Source organism: Falco cherrug, chromosome 8 (genome assembly GCF_023634085.1).
Source record: "Falco cherrug isolate bFalChe1 chromosome 8, bFalChe1.pri, whole genome shotgun sequence".
In the NCBI taxonomy this organism is placed as follows: domain Eukaryota; kingdom Metazoa; phylum Chordata; class Aves; order Falconiformes; family Falconidae; genus Falco; species Falco cherrug.
Window position 1 is genome coordinate 13,636,528 of NC_073704.1, and position 20,051 is coordinate 13,656,578.

General features: G+C 44.3%; 1 long non-coding RNA gene across 1 annotated transcript in view; it reads right to left on the reverse strand.

Moving 5' to 3' along the window:
- LOC129736640 (uncharacterized) overlaps positions 1-18,453 on the reverse strand; it is a 59,729-nt gene extending 41,276 nt beyond the window's left edge. Inside the window, exons 1-2 of the long non-coding RNA XR_008733540.1 lie at positions 18,339-18,453; positions 1,172-1,306 (exon numbers count right to left, since the gene is read on the reverse strand). This is a non-coding gene — a long non-coding RNA (uncharacterized LOC129736640). The remainder of the gene's footprint in view (positions 1-1,171; positions 1,307-18,338) is intronic.
- Between the last annotated feature and the right edge of the window lie 1,598 nt (positions 18,454-20,051).

Consider the following 20,051-nt stretch of genomic DNA (forward strand, 5'->3'; position numbering starts at 1 on the left):
TCTCATTATTCCTGGTTATAGCCTGTTATAGCCACTTAAATTATTCCCCTCCTTTGTGGAACTCACACCCAGCAAGCACACAGGCACATGTAATCTTGTTTTCTCAGGCTCCTTGTTATCTATGTTGCATTTATTTATTTATTTTCTTTCCTCACCAATCAGCCTCTCCAATCCTACCTTACATCTTGGTGCCTCTCCCTGAACCATCCCACATTTATCTATACCTTTTTGCTGTGATACAGCCCAGAACTGAATGCAGTATATTTTGCTTGGGATCTCATCAAGCATTGTGAGGAACCAGTGCCTCCCTCACCTGTGATTTGATGCCTTTCCACACACAGAAAAGAATCTCATTAGCTACTTCGTTTTGCTACTGTAATACACTGTAGTCACACATGATATTCAATTTGCTGTCTGCTATCACACTGGATCTCTTTTAGCGTAAAAGCTTCTCAGGTCCTTCTTCCACTAAATCATTGTAGGCCAGATAACCTAAACAGAGTACGCTGATTTGCACCAAACACTTAGCTTTTGTTTGGCATAAGTCTTCTTTAGGGTAACCAGACTTCTTCAATGCAAGTCAAATCTCATCGCTTGTATTGTTAATCTTTGCAGTTTCTGGGGGATTTTTCTCCAAAAGAACAGTCACAACTTTCTTCTCTGGTATCACTTGTGCATTTCCACCTGCACAGCCCATGAGATGACTGAGTGTTGTACACCTTTAGATACTTATCCCACCCCTAGGATATTGCATTTCATTTCTAACTGTGTATACATGGTTTATACAGGGTATACTGACAGTCAGCAGTCTAGGTATGAGAATTCCTTTCCAGAATGACTGGAAATGTGTAGTTCAAACAAACTTGTGCCTGATTTTCCACATCTCCACTTCTGGTTTCAGTGGCGGCCACACCAGCATGCAGGCAGAGCCCAGGAGTGCCACAGCAAGGTCTGTGAGAACTGCTTGGCAACCTGTGGCTGCCTTCATCACAGGCTTTCTGCGTTTCAGATTTCATCCAGTCCCACAGAGCAGGGCTAGCTCCTACAAAGCCTTTCCAGAAGTAGCTCCTACAGCGCACATGACTTTTTGCCAGCTGCCCAAAATGTTGCATAAGAGTTGTCAGGATTTAGACCAAGACAAGAAGACTGATTTGGGCCTGCATGTCCTTACCATGAATAGGAGGCTTCAGGGAAGTGGGAAACTTGTCTCATTGTGCTGCTGACTGCCTCTGTTGCCATTCATTCCACAAAGGATGGGAAGCTGTGAGGGTCTTTTGCTTGCTCTTTGGAGAACTGGCATTCATGCCTGCAGAGAAAAGTTTGGTAGAGCCTTTGGTAGAGCCTCCAAGCCACATAACAGAATAACCAGATGGAGAGCTGGCTGCAGCATGAAAGAATAATGGAAGAAGACAGAGGGGGCAAGTATCTAGCCAGCTTCTTACCATGCTGACCCTGAGAAGCAAAAAGAGAGTCCTTCCCAGCCTCTATCACTAGCCAAAGATTTGCTTCCCTCCTATATTAAAGAAACACCCCATCCTGTTCCCACGAGCTCCAAAGCTTTGGGTCCGTGTTGCAAAACAGCCTGTGCAGATTTAACAAAGAACATGGGTTCTGAGAGTGCTGGACAGGCAGAGGAGTCAGAAGAATCAGCAACCTGCTGGTATGGCAGGGCAGGGCTGAGAGCCCTGGCAGGGTGCCTGCAGGCTCTTCCCCCGACAATGAGGGCTGAACTTATCCCTGGTCACCGCTTGCACAGTTACTAGGGGCAGTGTCAGACAGCTTTGCAACCAAAGACTTAAGGCAGGCAAAATTTACTTCTCTAGGTCTACTTTTTTTTCAGAGTGTATTTTCTTTATTCTCTACTTTACAGTAGAGAATTTTACAGTATTCTCTACTGTATTTTCAGAGTGGCTATGTTTAAAAGTAAGTAAAGAAGTCTGTACAGATGGGTTTGCAATGCTAAGTCTGGCTCTTCATGAACAATTTAAGCCAGAATAAGACAGCACAAGTGGGGATAAATGTGCCTTTACACAGTTATACACTGCCTGATCAATTCTTATGCTGTCAGGAGCTTTCTTGGTCTTTGCTGAGAGTTAGGGCCAGCAGGAATTGATCTCTTTTGTTCTCGGCTTGATGAAGTCTTCATGAGCTCTTGTAAACTAAGCGGCACCTCCGCTATACTTGCTGTACTGGCAATTTCCAGAGCAAGTCAGCTGTATGTGCTTATCAGGGAATTCCAGAGATTCCTGTTTATAGCAACATTAAAATCCCCTTGAAAACAATTAGCACAGATAAGGCAGGTAGTGAGGAACAGTAGATTTCCTCCATAGATTTCCTTTATCCTTGCAAAAGGTCTGGTAGACTTTAACACCTCAGCCTACATCTTTAGTCTGTTCTCACTATCCATACAAAGACAGCACACAGTGTTACTTCTGTTCGCAGCAGCTGGGGGAAAGCCTGCAGTCTGTGCTGTGAAGCTGTTTCAGGATCCAGATGCATCATGCTCAACCCACTCGGACTGTGGCTCTGCAGGAAGGCAGGCCCAGCTGGAAGGAGCCCAGTGCCAGTTCAGTATGAAGCACTATGTATCTCAAACACCTGAGATGTCACTTGACAGCTCGAATTTACTCAAAAAATGGTAATGAGGAAACTTTGTCCGAGCAGAGTTGATGCTGTACCAGTTATTTTCCAAACCTCCTCCTCCTCCCCTGCAGCTGACAGAGGCCAGCACCATGCACTATGCAGTTCAACTGCCTAGACAGAAAATCATTTGGGCTCCCTTCCTGATGCGTGTATTGCAGCCTTGGGAGGCTGCAGGAGAGCAGAGATCTGGCATTGAAGAAGGTACAGCCATGCTCTTAAACTAAGTACCTACATGCTGTGCAGCTGCACTGGGCAGCTTCCTCCTTGCGCTCCCTTAACGTCCCCAGTGTGTGTGATTGCTTGGCAGCAAAGAGGAGCTTCATCCCCACCACTATCTGGCTCCTGCCCCCCAGGGGTTTAGGAGAACACATTTTAAAAACCCTCCCAGGAGCTCACTCAAGCTCTCTGTTTACACAGCAGATTGGTGGCTTCTCGTTTGAAGTCAGGATTTAAGCTGTTCTTTCTAATTACAGAGAGACTCAAATCTGAGAGATCTCTGCTGTAGAAGACTAAGCACAGAGGGAAAAAAAACAGTTGCATAGGTAGAACAATACTACATCCAAACCCTAGAGTTTGCTTTAAATAGAAGGCCCCTGCAGCAAAATAGGACATATGCTGTTATTCGTCCCCTATAGTCTCTTTTCATCATGCTATTTTCTGCTCATCACCTCTGTTCCTTGCAAGTTATCACCAGCACTCAAGGACATTTGTTCCGCTTTGTCTGCTACAGAGGATGGGGGATAGTAGAAAATATCTGAATCCCAGTGAACTTCCCTAGACAGACGGATGAAAGCCAGGGTATTTCCATCCTTTCCAAACTGACAGCTGCCATGGGATATAACTACATTAGTAGATTATACATTGAAGTTCATTTGAACTGATCAGCTACTAATGTTTCCATTAGGAGAATAAAAAGGAATATAATGCCACCCCATTTCAGAAGAGCAGCCACAGTTTTTAAATGATTCTTCAGTAGCTCTTGTGTTTCTTAGAGCCAGAAAGTGCTGCCCCAGTACCTCAGTTCCTGTTCCTACACTCATCCCTGCAAGGAGGACAGGATGCAAGAGGAGATTTGGGGCAAGGTGGGACAGCAGTGTTTGCTCCAGAGTGCCTTGTCTCTGAATAGTGTAAGGTTTCCCATGAGCAGGGCGGTTCTTACAGGTCCTACATGATGGGGTCCTGAGCCTGCCTGGAGCTTCCAGACACTGCTGTCAACTGTGTAAGATGGGACACTGCCTCGGCTCCTTTGCTGTCACTAGCAAGTGTGATGTTTTGGCAGTTGACAGAGGAGGCAGAAGGTGGAGACAAGGTGAGAAAAGACTTTGGGAACTTTCCCAGCACATCAGAAATAGTCCTCCAGCCACACAAACTTACAGTCAACTGATTCCCAGTTCACCTCGGGTGTGTGAGCCAAGCAGGGAATACATTAAATAGAAGGTGGAAAGTAGCACATTTGAAACAAGCTGAAGCACATGAAATCACAACCTGGAAACAAGTCCAGCCCTTTCCTCACCTGAGTCTCCTTTCCAAAGGAGAACTGCTCTCTGTTGGCTCAGGGCAGTGCCTGTCCCCTTGGCTCACTGTGGACTGAAAGGCTAGCACTTCAGTAATCAGATTAAGAGCCTCAAACAACAGCTGTGTTTGTTCTTTGAATTAAAGGCAAAATAATTATAAATGATTGTTTTCCTGCAAATTAAAAGACTTGTTTCCTCCCCTCCTGATTTCCAGTTTGTTCCCTGAATAAATACATCAGAGCATTAACAGCAATGAACTACTGCTGCTTGGATCACACTGATCTGTGCAGACTTCATAACATTTATAATCTCTTATCTGAAAATGACTTAAGGGAAGGGGGCCATAAATCCCATTGAAAGTGAATTCCTTCCAGTGTTATCCACTATTCAAATGGATATAGGCTGAATAATTGGACCTGGTTAATTAAAAGCTGCAGGGCACCAGTGGGAGATACTAATGTAGGTCTTCACTGATCCCCCCCCACCCCTAAGTTTTTTTCATTATTTTAGAAGATACAACCCCCCACTGCCCCAGCTTCATTTGCTCCGGACCAAGTGACTCCAGAGTGGGATCCCTGTGATCTGTGTCATGGCTGCCATGTTCCTTTTGCCCTGCAGAGCAAACACAGCTTTGCTCACACCACCACGCTAGTAACATCCTAGCATGTACTCCTCTACCCAGTCTAAGGGACTCCTTGAGTATATTTAAGTCACAGCTTAAATGCTTCTCCTCCTCAGAGTTTCTAACAAAAAATCATTACATTAGCAACAAAAAATTATTACAAGAGCTTATGTTCAATGCCCTGTGACACACAGGAATGTAATCCCTGTTTGAAGGTAACTAAGCTGTGGCTGACCTAGGGATCCAATCCAGATCCCATGGTGGACACAGCTGCAATACCATCTTCCTGCCCACTGGTATAGCTTGGGACTCATCTGCTGCAGAGAAAACACCACATAAGTGTAATAGTATTTATGTGGCTGAACCAAGGTGTGATGTTGAGTCTTGATGCAAATTTTCTGCCCTATGTTCCCAGTTTCAATGCCATTTGGGCACCAAAAACCTCAGTAAAACAAGACAGTGCCAGAGACAGCCTCTACAGGAAAGAAAAGTATGATTTGATGGGAAGAAAATTAAAATTACCCCAGTTCTCACACTCAGGATGTCACTTCCATAATCATTTTCCCCTGTCTCCCTTTCACCCATTGGACTAAATCTCAGCCAGATCTCCCATGGGTGTTTGACGACTTGGCAACAACTTCAGGAGCTGAGCCCTTCAGGAATTGTTATTAGGAGCAGAAATTACCACTGTGAAATCTGAGACAGTTTTCAGGCACATAGCAGGAGGAGAGGAACACAGGCAGAGAAGCTTTACCAAACCTGCAGTGTAAGTCATTCTTCTCCTGTTTCTAAGTTAAAATCACCGGCTTCCCAGCTTGAATATTAAGCATGGAGCAGTGAGCAGCAGTGAGACAGCTGCGGTGATGAATTTTTATTCCTTTGTTAATGGGGGTATAGACTCTGAAGGGAAAACAGTGAATAAGGGAGGCAGGGAGAGAGGGGGAAGAAAAAGCTAGTGGATGTTGCTGGTGCTGGGAAGACTGCTCATACTGAAGTTAATAGTGTGAATTTTATTTTAGAGGAGAAGAAGGAAACATATACCCACTCACAACACATACACACTTCACCACAGCCACCCTCTCCCTTGCACTGAGTCTGCCCCCATGGAGGGAAGCCCACTGACTGCCTGAGCTGGGGGACCCTACTGCAGACAGCAAATAGTACTGGCAGTACTTACGCTGAGCAGCTTTTCCATGGGCTGCTGTGTCACACACCATAGTGCAGTAACTTCTGCTGGGGTAAAAGAGGCTTGTTCCCTTGACAGGGGCTTCTCTGCTCCCCCTTACATAAATATGTATGTATACAGTCTTTGTTCTTCCATCTCCAGAGAGTCTTTCTCTAAAATGCCAGGCAGAAGCAACAGCTGGTTATTCTGCTGCACTTGAGCAGACGACTGCACTCAAAATGACCCTCAGCTACTTGGGTTTCCCTGAGGTTTTTCTTTTTAACTATCTGTCACAGAAAAGGATCCCCTTTATTAAATTAAAGTAAGGCCAGTGTCAACACTTCTGTTAGAGTAGCACCTGTGTCCCATCCCTGGCTATCTTGGCTTTAGGTCACTGACAGGGTAAAGGGTAAAACCCAAGTTTTCTCCACCTGCATGTATTGCTGGTGTTCAACAGAATAAATCCTCTGCAGTGACACTATGGTGAAATCCCCAAAGCTAATGGCCTTCATGTTCCTGGGGATTACTGATTGAAATCTACAGTTCAGTCACCCTCTGCAACTCTTGCTTGCTTAAAATCTCTTAAAACCAGTTTCTGTATCTCTCTGCTGTCTCGCAGTGTGATCAGACACATCTGAAGAGGCCACCAAACTACAGAATTTAGGGGGTGCTCACATAATATACTGGCTTGGCAATTACATGGATTAAGAAGTTCCTGCACCTCTACCTCTTGCTGTTTCTTCCCAGTCCATTTTACAGCTCTTGCCTCCTCAATTGTGCCAGAATAGAAGAGTTCATAGGCCATGATGCAAATTGGGCACAGAATGATCTGGGAAAAAAATAACCCTTTTTTTTTTTTTTTTTTATTCAGTTGTTTTCCACAATGAGGTGTGTACTGAAAGATGAAAGTGACTTTTTTCCTTTGGGATAATACAGTTTCCCTGCACTACGGTTAGCTTGCCACAATACCAAACTAAAAAAAACAAACAACAAACCACTAATTTATTTGAAAATGTTCTCACATCTAGAGAGTAGAAGGCACAGGTAGGCCATCAGAAAATGCCAGCTAGGGCAGCCAGGGAGAGTCTTCTTTGGGTAAGGACTGCAGAGCTGGATTCCCAGTCTTGGATGACCCCAACATCTGGTTTCACCCAAACCTGCTACAAATTGAATAGTAGCCCCTTAAAATTATAAAGCTTCAAGCTTAAGCTCCTTGGGACACCAAAGGTGATGATTTTCATTGTACAAATTGAAAACCTGAGAATTACTTGTCTGACTCCAGTACCAGGTAGGTGTACTGAAGTTTTCTATCAGGTGAGTGCTTATAATCAGGTGCGGTCTCACACAGACAGACTCCACACTAGCAGCCCCTGTGCCATGACTAGGGCCAGCTTCCCCCTCCCAGGCACTTCAGAAGGGAGCCATCGGCTGGATGGCAAGTGCAGGGCAGAAAGAGCTGCTCTTCCCCGAACAGTCTCAGGCCAAGTGTGAAGAACAGCGTGGACTTCAGATGCTGTGAAGAAAATCCGATTCCCCAGAGTATGAATGGGTTGAGGCAGAAAGGGGCCCTATATAAACACTAAACCAAGGTCACCTGCAGTTTAGGGAAAGGTAGAGCCACATCAGAGCTGAAGGACAGAAAACTGTTGGTCAGATGAGGATCAACCAGAAGCAAAGGACGAGTACTCCACCACCACTTGAGAAAGCCTAAGGCAAGAGAATATGTCGAGGACAGGGATGGTTTGCAGAAGTATGCAGGACAGCATTAGAACAAGCACTCCTTGCCTTTCTAACAGTGGTAGGACACAAAAAGTTGATATAGTAAAATATATCCATTGTATCTGCACTGTTAAAGTTCATGGTCTGCACAGACTGGGCAATCTGGAGATTGCTTGACCATCCCGTAAGTCCTACAACATGTCCTAGGAAAGAAAGTTCTCAGTCTGAGGCCACCAACAGGAAAATGAAGAGGTGTGCCATTTTCTGAAGGTAATAATAAAAAGTCAAGAGTTTTACAGGCACTGAATTTTGTCACAGTAAAAACCAAGAAACCTTGTAAATCGAAAATGAGTCATGTAGCTGTGTGCTGTGTGGCACTGGCTGAAATAAGGACTCCAGTTATTTGTGTGGGGGAAGGGAAGGCACAGTTACTCTATTCTCCTGCTGTGTTTGCTTAAAAACTCTACAGCATGTGATGAGTTGATCCTTTCCTATTTAATGACTCTGAATTTCCCTCTCCTTTAACACTGTAACCAGCCTCTTTGCAGGGGCAGTTCATTTCCAACTCAGGTATCTGTCAATTTGTTCTTCCAAGGCTTGCAGTAAAGGGCCCCTGTATCTGTTCAAGAATATAGAGTTGTACGGAGGTTTTTGCAACTGTTACAGAGACAACAGGGTCCTGCTACCCACCTTTCTGGCTCCTCAGCTTCTGCTAGGTCTGTCACTCTCTACTGACTAAAGACAGAGCTTGGGGAGTGGAGAGAATGGAGACTATGCTGAGCCTTTTCTTGTGGAGTAAGAGAACATATGGAGCACTGACAGAAGGAAGCAGAGGGGGGTGAGTAACCCTGATACGGTGGGAAATAGAGGGAGATGGGAAAACAGTACAAAAAGCTACAAAACATTAACAATCTCAGTGAGAAGTTCTGAAGAAGATATCACCCCCTTTTACTTCAGAAGGACCCAAAGACAAGCCAGGTTGACAGCAGGATACAGACACCTGTGTGTGGACCCAGAAAGGGCAGGTGAGCCCTTTCTAGCAGGTGTGTGATGCAGACAATAAGGATAATGTGCTGCCATAAAGACTGCTAAGTGCCACAGGCTCCAGGGCACATGGTGCTTTCATCCCCAAGTACTCCTCATCAACTTTGTTGCAGATCTAGAAACACCTCAAATGTAGTCAGGAAAGCCGCTACCATTCAGGTAGACCTCTGATTCTCCTCTCTGAGGAATACACAAGGCTAAGGTCTCAGTAACCTAGCTTTAGTCTGGGAACATTAGGTTCATCTCCTTCACAAATGCCAGAGGAGCTTTTCAGCACAGTGTAAGAAAACTATGCTTTTAAGTTGCCAAATGGAAAAACGTTAGGAGCTTTGTAAAGAGTTCCTATAAAACAGCAGAAAAACGCCCTGATCATATTCTTGTGAATCATCTGCAGTCATCTGCAATCCCTGTGCTGTGCCCCTTTGCAGGTACAACCAACCCGTGCAAGAAGCTAGAAGTGTTCAAGCGTGAAACTGTGGCAGGGGCAAAGCCCGGAACCACAGAACTGACCCTCCAGGGCTCCCTGTGCCAAGGGCCAGGCAGAGAGGTGCTGGGGTACAGGGACCACGCCACAACTGGGCGAGGCTGGAGTGCAGCAGAGAACAGGGAGGCGTTCAGAGCACACAGGAGAGAGAGGCTGAGGGCGACAAGGCAAACCATGAATTAAGGTAATGCATCTTGAAGATGCTCTCCAGAAGCAGCTGTCAACAATAAGGCTACTGAGGATAAGTGGGATTTGAGTGTAATTTGCAACACTGAGGTAAGGCTAACCTAGCATCCTGGATCTGCGCACCTGGGACATGTGGAGGCTGGTGGGATCAGCTCAGGCAGAAACAATTGCTTTCTAACTCTTCTCTTTTTAGGAGTGAGTTTTCTGCCTCTGAAACTGTAGATAAATTCTCATCAGCAACAATAATATCAGGAATTAACACTGCAGCATATCTGAGTCCCTGGATCTCATTGTGCTGAACATGACTCTGCCTCTTCAGCATGTTGGTTGCTCAGCAGACTTCGCATAAACAATTGGCATTGGTGGGGTGTCACAGTAGGGCATCTTGTTACTGCTCATCAAATATCAGCAGCTTCCACTGTGTGCCGCAGAAACGGGGAGAAAAGTGTCTCATCTCATCCAGTTCTTGTGTGTGATTGTATCAGCATTTTTCTGAGATGCAGTTAGTTGGGTTCTAGTACAAAACTGTCACTCCACCTTTGAACAAATGATAGTAACATTTCACCTACCCCCAATGAAAGAGACACTTGCTAGAGATTAAATCATAAACCCTGTCACCCTCCACCAGTTTTAAAGTGCATGAAGTAATAAACCCTGCATCTCTCTGGCAGTAAACAGCACGGCAATTAGCACAGAAAATTCTCCCTGAACTACTTCTTGTAAATGGAATGTCTGGGAACTCCCCTCAGAATAAAACCATAACAGCAACAGACAAGAAGGACCAAGGACTTTCCAGTGACACTTTTCCACCCTCCCCACACAGCCCTTTCCCTACAGACATGGCAGCTTGAAGAAGAGTCCTGGGTCCCTGCCATAGAAAACCTTTGCAGCACTCTGCCCAAGCAGAGAACAAGCTACCAAGGGACCACAACCCCTTTGATTTTGCTGAGGCAAATCTACTACCTTGCCAGCTCTCAGGCATGCTGAACTGATTTCCTTCAATGAGGTAAATCACACAAACAGGCTTAGCCCATTGCTTTCCACTGCCCCTGGCTCTGACAGCCCAGCACTGGCACAGCTCACTTCATTTCCCCTCACAGTGCACATGGGGTGCTGGGTGGTATCTAGTTCCTATCTCCTCCAGTTGTATTCTTTACTGTGAATGATTTTTTCTTTTCTTTTTTTTTTTTCTTTTATCTGTTTCTAAATCTGCCTGAACCCATGCTAGACTTCATGCTTAACACTGAATGACCATTTGGTGTTTCTCCCTGTTACCTTGACATGAGCTACATCATCTTGGTGGATTATTTCTTCTACCCTTATTATTTCCAGATCTCAGTACAACTGTCAGCTGCTGAACATACTCCACATGCTTAATGGTTTCCAAGAGAGACAGGAGAGAAGCTTCTAAATATGGGCTTAGAAGCCACCTAGAAAACTGAGTAGCTCTTTTACAAACCAGTCTGAGCTTCTCTAAGCCCATAGACTTTTGCCTTCACACTAAAAATATGCAAAGAAATAAAAAGAATTAGCAGTAGTGACTGGGCTTATGAAGCAAATTCCAGAAACTGGAAGCAGCCTTGCTGTTCTGAAGCAGAGTATACACCCTCTGAGGACACTGCTTCTGATTTATAACATTTACCTTTGACACTGCAACAAACTTTAGTTCCTGAAAATTGTGGCTAGTATTTAAGAAACCTGAGTCTGGCAGCAGACAGCTGGGCAGAAAGAGCAGAAAAGTCTTCCTACACTGTGTGTCATGCAAATGAAACAATTGAGAGCTCCCCAAACTAGAAAATACATAGGCAACATGTAGAAAGGATCAAGGTCTCACTAATGCCACGTCACATTACATCTAAACCCACTTGCTTTCAGATACAGAACCTGTGGTTCAGCCCTGGGATGCTGAGGGAGCTGAGAAAATAATCAGCAAGGCAAGGCTGGCTCCCATACATTCCTCTGAACAGCTTTCAAGAAGGTGAAAATCAATTAGATGGATGACAGATGCTGTAGGGATCTGCTGCAGACAACAAGAGAGAAGGCTACACTACACACAGATGTAGTCTCGGTAGTAAAGCACTTGCCAATAAGAATGTTTCCCCTCTTCTCATCTGATACTCCCTACTTTTATTCTTGCTCCTGTTTCCCAGCTCATCCCTTCACAGCTAGCCATAGCTAGCCCTCAGGCTACCTGCCAGAGGGCCATTCTCATTCACAAGGAGCTAAAGTGAAGGCACAAAGCCGGCCAGTCAGAGGCATATTAACCAGGCCTCACAGGCAGCAAGTCCCTTTCTGCCCTCCCTGAGTCCATTCAGGGCATAGATTCTTGCTATGCAAAGAAAGACCTTGGATATTTCAAAGGAGAAAAGGCATCTGTGCTTGCTTTTGTCTGGGGATTTAAGCACCAGTTATGTGTTTGTCCCAGAAGATTTAGTCAACAAGAGCTTTAGTGGCCAAAGAAACAGAAGCCAGCCTGGACTGGAATGGGGCTGGAAGGAAAGTAGATCGGGTTTCCAAAGTAGTTATGTAGGAAGCCATCATTAGATGCTGAAAAGTGCTCTCAAAGTTTCATGTTGGAGCTGAACTCAATATAATCAATGCCAGCTGTTCCATCAGTTTCAATAAGATGCCTGTCAGGCCCTTTGAGAGCAAACCATAAACTGGCACCAGTTCTCGCTTCCTGAAAGCAGCTGATGCTCTTTTTCCCTTCCAGCAACACAGGTTCTCACTTTCTGATGGATGTTTGCCTCATTGCAGTATTCTGATGGCAACTGGTCCATAGGAAAACCTAACAAGGGACGAAATAGGAAAACCTTGCTTTCCACACTGATTACTCACAAGTGAGTTGCTGAGACTCAGGACTTCCAGCAACTTCCAGTGGGTGCAATTCCCTGTGCCATGAGACAGACAGCACTTACAGTAGCATTGAGGGTACAGAGGATGAGAAGGGTGGTATCAGCAAGCTATTCAAACAAAACTGGTTGGTTTTGAGCATCCTTTCCAGGATGCTTACGCTATACTGTTTTTGTTATACATGTCATGGAGTGGTCCTGGGCCTTGCTCAGTAGGGCAGGCTGCCTGGGCGGTGCAGAGCTTCCATGCCCTATACTCTGATTTCCCTGCTGAGAGAAATGCCTGGTACCAGAGTCTGGGTTCAAATTAATGTGAATGCAATGTGTCTGTTTGGGGCTGAGAGGCTGGAGGGGAATAGTGTGGATGCACTGAGTCACCCAGGACATGGAAAGGTAAAAGGAATGTTCTTTGCTTGAGCTGTAGAAGCACAGGGACAGATGCTCAGCCACACTCTAGCTCCTCTGTGGCTCAGAGTTGGAAGTGCAGTCGTATCTTCACTCTTGGGGGAGAAATCTTTAAGGTAGCGCACTGCAGCCGTGGCTTTAATACAATGTTTGACTCTGGCAAGAGGTGCTGTGAGTCTGAGGAGAAAGAAGCATACATGGGATAGAAGGAACCAAGCTCAATCACCTCTGTAAAATCCAACTATTCCTGGCTTCACAGAACAGCTTTTTGGACCTGGCTGTGGTAAGGAGTGGTTTATAGAGTCATCCTGAGACTGTTAAATGACACTAGGATTCAGCAAAATGCTGCAAACAGAAGCTCTGCTTGTGAAATCTCTCAGCTTCCAATTAGGACGATGCTGAGTTCCTTCCCCAGGGCATTCTCATTGCAAACCTCTTAACAGTTTTCTTGACTGCCTTTCCACACAGTCTCAGGGATTTAGGCACCAGCTGTTACTGGTGTCTTAATTCTCGTGACTTTTGAAAATCTCAGTCACCGTGCACATTTGCCATGTTCATACAGCACTGAAAAGCACAAATTATACAGATAACTTAGTTACATATAAAATGATATTTGATGTTTCAGTCAGAAGGACTGGGCAGTCTAGGTTAGAAGGGCCTCTGAAGAAGACCCTCACACCTATTTATATCCATTCTGCGCTGTTACAGAGGCCTTTGATTTTCATGAGGGAGCTATTTCCTCTCACAAGGCTCTGAGTTTCACAGTTCACAATGGGTGTTCATCTGGTGCTCACTGATTTGGACAGGAGGGTGCATGAAATGCATCAGCCTTCAAGCCAAGGCATTCCATAAGGACAGAACAGTTAATATAGTTAATCATATAATTGAAGGCTACTTTGCTTTTCAAAGCAGTTTTGCCACTATGTAGTTTAGAAGCCACTAACTTACTTACCTCTTAATATGAGCAGGCTTTAAAATCCTTTGCATAAAGTGCTTTGTGCTGGTCCTGGGCTCTTTGCTTTCTCAGGGTGCATGTTTGCTGCTGAGCCTTGCACCAGGGAAGGAGAGCTAAGAAGAGCAGACTTAGCAGAGTGCCAAGTGCCACAGCCAGTGAAGAAGCTGGGCACTGATGGGCATGAAGCAACTCATATGTGAGCTGGCGGGGCCCAGCTGCTGTGCCAGCTGCTGAACAAACCCTCTTCACTTCCCTCCCCTCTGCTGGGCTGCCTCCCACACACTGCGCTGACAAGGGCTGCATTGCCGCGTCTGACACATCATTCCGTGCTTTGAAAGTTCAGTCTAATTGAGTGACAAAGTCATTATGCCTTGCATCTCAGCAGAGGATTTTACTCTAAAGACCCTTTCATCTTCTGACCTTCTCCTCTCTGCTCTTCCTGAAGCCTGGCTACGCCAAGGCCCAAAAGGGCATATGAAGGGGCAGTTGAACCTTTCCAAAGGCACATCGTGTGCTCTCCCAGCCTGAGTCCTGCTAGTGAAGTTGGTACTCAGGAGAAGCATCTGGTCGGGAATCGGGAGAAGGAACCACCAGCATAGCCATGCTTCCTGAGAAGCCCTCCACAAATACAATGCCTTCCAAGAGCCATCACTATCTTGCTCACAGCACTGTCCATCGAAGAACAAACTCTTCTCGTGTTTCACAAGCAGGCTTTGGGTTACAAGCACTTTGACTGATGCTGTTCCACAAAAGCTAAAAAATTAGTATCAGGGCCCCCATGCACAAACACTGCAAAAACGTGAGCCAGCAAGGGCCCTGCCCTTGCCTGCTTCCAGATTGAAGACAATGTAAGGCAAGGGTAGTACAAAAAGTGGAGATGGGAAGGATAAGACTTCCAGGAATCAGGTAATGTTACTCAGGCTGGACATACTGATGAATGTTAGATGAATCCCTTGTCCATCTGCTTAGTTATGATGAGGCAACTTCTTAGAAGCAAAAAGAGTAGTAGAAGTTAAAAAATAGTTTAAAAATACTGAACCAACATGAAGAATTTAAACAAGGGGGATCTAGTATGGTCCTTAGGTATATAACTCCCTGAACTTAGTATTAATGCAAATCTTGCCAGAAGAACAGTAGATGAATTCTTCTTACACTGCTTTGCTCTCACAAACTTTGTCTTTAAGTTGTATCATTCCTATCACCTCTGCAGAACTCTCCTTGCAGTCCTGCCATCCTGTTTGCCATATACTCACATGGAAGAGAGACAAAAAGCGGAATTGTGTAGACCTCATGATTCTCAGTGATGTATTCCGAAGTGTTATCTCCTTAGAAGGCATGTGTTTTCCTTCCTATTCTGCCAAAATACCTTCTCCCTCCTCTCACAATCCCTTGTTCTCATCAGTTTAGGAGAGTATAGTCCTGTGTTGCCCACACCAAAGCACAAACAAACAATTTCTGAGACACTTCCCAGCCGGGCTGCCACCAATTCAGTAAGTGGTGTTTTCCCTCCACAATGCACAGATAATCTCAGAGAGTGTGTTTTGCTTTCTTTTTTTAAAGAACTGTCACAATGCCCTGTTAAAATTCTCATACCAAAGTGGGTGATTCCTCTCTGCCTCACTGCTATCTTCAATCAATGTTTTCTTTCTCCACCTCTACCCTAACCAGCACAATCCATACTGTAGAACATCCATCCTCCAAGATGGTCCCTTTTGTCTTTTTTTTTATATATATAAAGGTCTGCTACCTTTCCAGAGGAGCAGGGGGAATTTGCTGCTTGGGCAGCATATTGTACATATCACAGGAGTAAAGGACCAGTGTTTCCTGTGCCTGTGAAGAGCTCAGCACCTCTGTACGGGAGGAAGAAGAGGCTAGTGCCATGCTCTAGTATGACACAGAAGTCAGGTACTATGACATGGTCCCAAAAGGGAAGGCTGGACTAGCTCAACCTCAGCTATTAGACATGATTATGAAGTACTGTAAACAACATACTAATTCCACACCAGAAGTGGCTTCATTTCCATGGAAGACACTATAGATTTTACCCTTTGCAAATCTCTTTGAAGAAAAGCATGGGATAAATGTAAGTATCAATTGCAATATATCTTATATTTATTATATTATAAATACATACGCTATTATAAAATATATTTATGTCTTATGCAGTACTATATTCATTACCTTATAGGTATGTAGACATATAAACATTTATTATCATACAATAATAAATATTAATGAACCAACCAATGTATATAAATTACTTTTCTCTTGCAATGAAGCTAATTATCATCAGGTAAAATGCAAGGGTTCTTTTTATTAGCTTATACCCTTCTGGAATGTGGATTTTAGTCTAAGAAGCAGTGGCAGGCTCTGTTCTGAGGGTATAAGGGCTACTTTGCTCCTCATACTTTATTCTGTGTAAGCATCCAAAAGGAAACCATCTGGTCTGAAAGATGGCTATGCTATCAATTATCTGTGAGGATGCACTTTCAAGGGAAATTATATCCTTTCAAGGTTTGGCTAGTTTGTTTAGACAACTTTACCAGTGGAGAATTTTCTTTTAGGTGCCTTAAGTGTGTAAAATTTCAAGACTGGGTATTTGTGAAATATTAAAGTTTAAAAGGTCAAACAGGAAAGTGAAAGACAAGCTGGCTGTAGACTGTACTATCAATAGCATACATTGTTCTGCCCAGAAATCACAGACTGGGAGGTATTCAAATCCCTAAATAAGTATAGAGAGAATGCCACAGAGAAAGAGATGTCACCTGATAAGTTTATGGAATGCAGAAGCCTGTTGCACAGATGGGGGGGGACTAACACAGGAAAAGTAGAAGGAAGGATTCTGTTCCTATGTGCACCACAGGAAACTGCTCATCCACAAAGAGTGCAAGTGCCAATACAGCCTATGGGTGTAGCAGCCCAGAGACAGCCCCTGTCTCCAAAACATGGCCAGCCTTGGCTCTGGCACTTAGAGTCACAGCTGAATGATGTCAGGGAAAAGAGTATTGCATCTCTAGTACTGACTGCTGATGTCTCAACATCTCTCCTCTCTTCTGAAAGACCTGGGAGGCTAAGTGTGATGGACAAGCCCAGCTGGCTTAGCCAAGCTAGGTAACACTTTCAGAAAAACTGGAAGTTTGAGATCAAGAGTCAACTTGGCATGATTTCCAGGGTGCCATACCTGCCTGTTGAAAATTCTCCATTATTGTCAGTATACCACAGGCAATATAGCGGTGAATATCTGCATCTGTTAGTAGAATAAATAAGGCCTCTTGGTCTGAAGGTACAAGAATTCCTGAGAAGTGTTCAGCTGAGAGGAAATAACCAGTTCTCGAGATGTGCTTCTGATCTCTCACAACTTCTGCTAGGGTCAAGTCCATTTCTCAGTTTGCACTTTGGGCCTCCCATTTAATGTTTAACTACTTGATTTTATATCTTTATAAAACACTGTTGTGGGGGTAGTTTCCTGAACTGACAGTTGTTGCATTCTTGTCAAATACAGTTAGAATAATTTTTTTCAAACTTACTGTAATTCTGACCTCTTTTCTGTTTTTTTAGGTGGTTTGTGGGTTTGGGGTTTTTTTGTCATCATGCAGCACAGTCTTTAAAACATATCGATAGCCAAATGCTTCCAGTTGAAATGAGTAACCTGATATTTAGCAAACACTTGCATTCTCACACTCCACACATCTAAGGCACTCCATTAAAAATGACTGACACTACCACCATCTTGTTCGTCACCAACTGGATTAGTCAGCTTTAGCTCGGTGTGAAAAGCAAGAGTAAATATCAGTTGCAAGCACTTAATAGAGCCAGAAAACTAGTAACTACCACCAATTAGTGATACGTGTTTATACCTACAGCTATTAATTACAGCTGCTTCTCATTTTTGAGTCCTGGAAGAACTGTACTGCTGCATCACCTTGGAGAAGTCCTGAGCAGGACAACTGCAGCTTAAGAAACCTGTGATCTACCAAGAGGTTTTGCTGCAGAATATACACATCTCTTGTACTAGCATCAACCATTCATTCCATCCACATCTTGCAAGCACAAAGGACAGGTTCTGTCTGAAGAGCTCTTCCTTTAAGCACAGTTGGATACCTACCCCAGAATTCCGACCAGAATATGGAAGTACATGTGGTTTTAGGGCTCTGGACCAAAACCACTGCAGCCAACCACTAATCTGAGAGGCTGATCTCACATGAGTTTAGTCTTCAAGCCCTAAATCATTCAAAGAATTGTGAAGGCTTATCTTTGTGTTAGCAAGCCTTATGCTGGATCAGGTACTTTTGATTCATGCCACTCTGCTTTTACATGAATCAGGTATCATCTCTCCAGAGTAAATCAGGGGGAAAATATCACCAGTTCAGTTGGGTAGCATGGCTGGTTTGGATCAAGTGTGTACTCTTAGGTACAAAGTAAGCAAACCAGCAGCAGCAAAACTCACCATGTTCCCACCCTCTACCCGGGCAATGTCCTCAGACGTTGTTCCCAAAGACTGAGACATAGTTATTGTCCATGCTTACCCAGAGCCTGTCCTGTGAGCTTTACTGCCGTTCTACCACAGGTTTTGTGCCATTAGCTATTGCTCACCAGCAGCCACCTAACACAGGCCTGTTTGGGCTGATTAGCTTGAATGTGTCCCATCCCCTGCCTCACATCCTCCATTCATTAACAGTTTGCAACACCTCTCACTTGAAGCCTTCAACCAGTACATCAGATCTAGTCCATACAGCATCCAGCACTGACCTTTGCAGCGTGATGAGATGCAGCATCCACAGCAGGCAGGAACTACAGTATCTTACTCGTGGTCTGACAGCAGCTCCTAAGATCACCTTGGGGAAGCCATGTCATCCCTCCTCGTCTGAGTTTTCCCAGCTGTAAGATACGGATAATAATGTTCTTTGAAGTCTATCCAGATTCTTTGATAAAGGACAAAGATTTAAAAACATTATTCTTGACTGCACACTCTTCAGGACATGAATTGCATCCTTGGCATGGGAAATCCTCCAGCACACCACAAGTGCTAACACTGCCCCAAAGAGAAAACAACAAAACTCCGCACCATCTTATCATTACAGGCGCTGGAAAAATACACATCGGTTGCTGATATACTCTTGGATTTTGGCAAATCTGTGTGTTATTTCTGAACACAATTGCAAATTGCTTTGAGTTCAAAGAATTATTCAGTACTGCTCAGGGTTATCTAGGAGGGAAGCCAGCCTCTGGCTGTATCACCCTGTGTCCTTGGGAATATTCCTCTGGTTTGATCTGAAGCTAAGTGGATCATGAAGACACACAGCTGGGTTTCTGGACACCATCTAGTACTATACATGCTCCAATCAATGTATTTTACTTGCCAGGAGGAGTTTTAATTTTCTTATTTAGAAGAATGAATTGAAGTAACAGGTGTTTACATTGGCTCTGTGTAATCTTTTTTCTTGTTTTATTTTCCTCCCTTTGCCTAAGGATCATTTAATATTTTTACTAAAGCAGTGATGGCCAAAGGAGCATAAACAGCTACAACTCAGAACAGGGAGGGTCCTTCTTGTGTCACTGCTGTCAACTTAGGACAAAAACTGCGATGAATAGGAATAAATAAATAAATCTTTTGTTTTCAAAGCTAAATAGCCAAAAATGCAGCTAGAAAAGTTCCATAAAGGTTTAGCTTTCAGCAACACATAGTGGAAACAAAGCTGATTCCTCCTCTTGCTGTGCCCCCTGACCTTAGAGTTTTATATGTCACTGCCTAGAAGGCCTCTAGTCACGGCAGCCTCTGTGGATGGCTTTCCCAGGACTTTCAGGGTTTTCCTCGGGGGATGTTTGAGTGGGGGGAAAAAAGGGCTTTAGCATCAGCCTTCGATTTAAAATAGCAGGGGGAGTTTACTGATTAATATTCATGAGAAGGGAACAGTCTGCTTTTTGTTACCGCAGCCATTTCCCATGCAAGGTGGGTTGAGAGGGAGGAATACATTAAGGAACATATCCTACTGTCACAAGTACCACCACCTTTAGAGATACAGAAAATCAGAAGCCCAAGTAGAGCTCAGTTAGTAAATATTTAACAGGGAAAGGACTTGCCTCCTCTTTCTGCCTGTATACATTAAACTCATTCCTTCATTTTAACAAGGGAGCTGTGCTTTCCTGCACTTTCTACCTCCACCCCTGCCCCCCGCTTAAATTCTAGGCCTAAGTTGATAGTTCACAACATGCTATAAATCCCCATCATCACCAACACAATTGAATGTGTTTCCCTGTTTGGTTGGGTTTTAAAGTCACTGCTACTCCTTCTCTAGTGGAAAATGTTACTTTTATACACTGGGGCACAAGGAAGAGCAAGACATACCAAAAAAATTCTGGGCTTAACCCAGCTGAAATCCTTGATTCTCATACCTGTCTAAAGCTGGCATATGAAAAAAGCACAAATCAGGCAAAGGTTTTCAAACGCAGGTGCTGATTTGG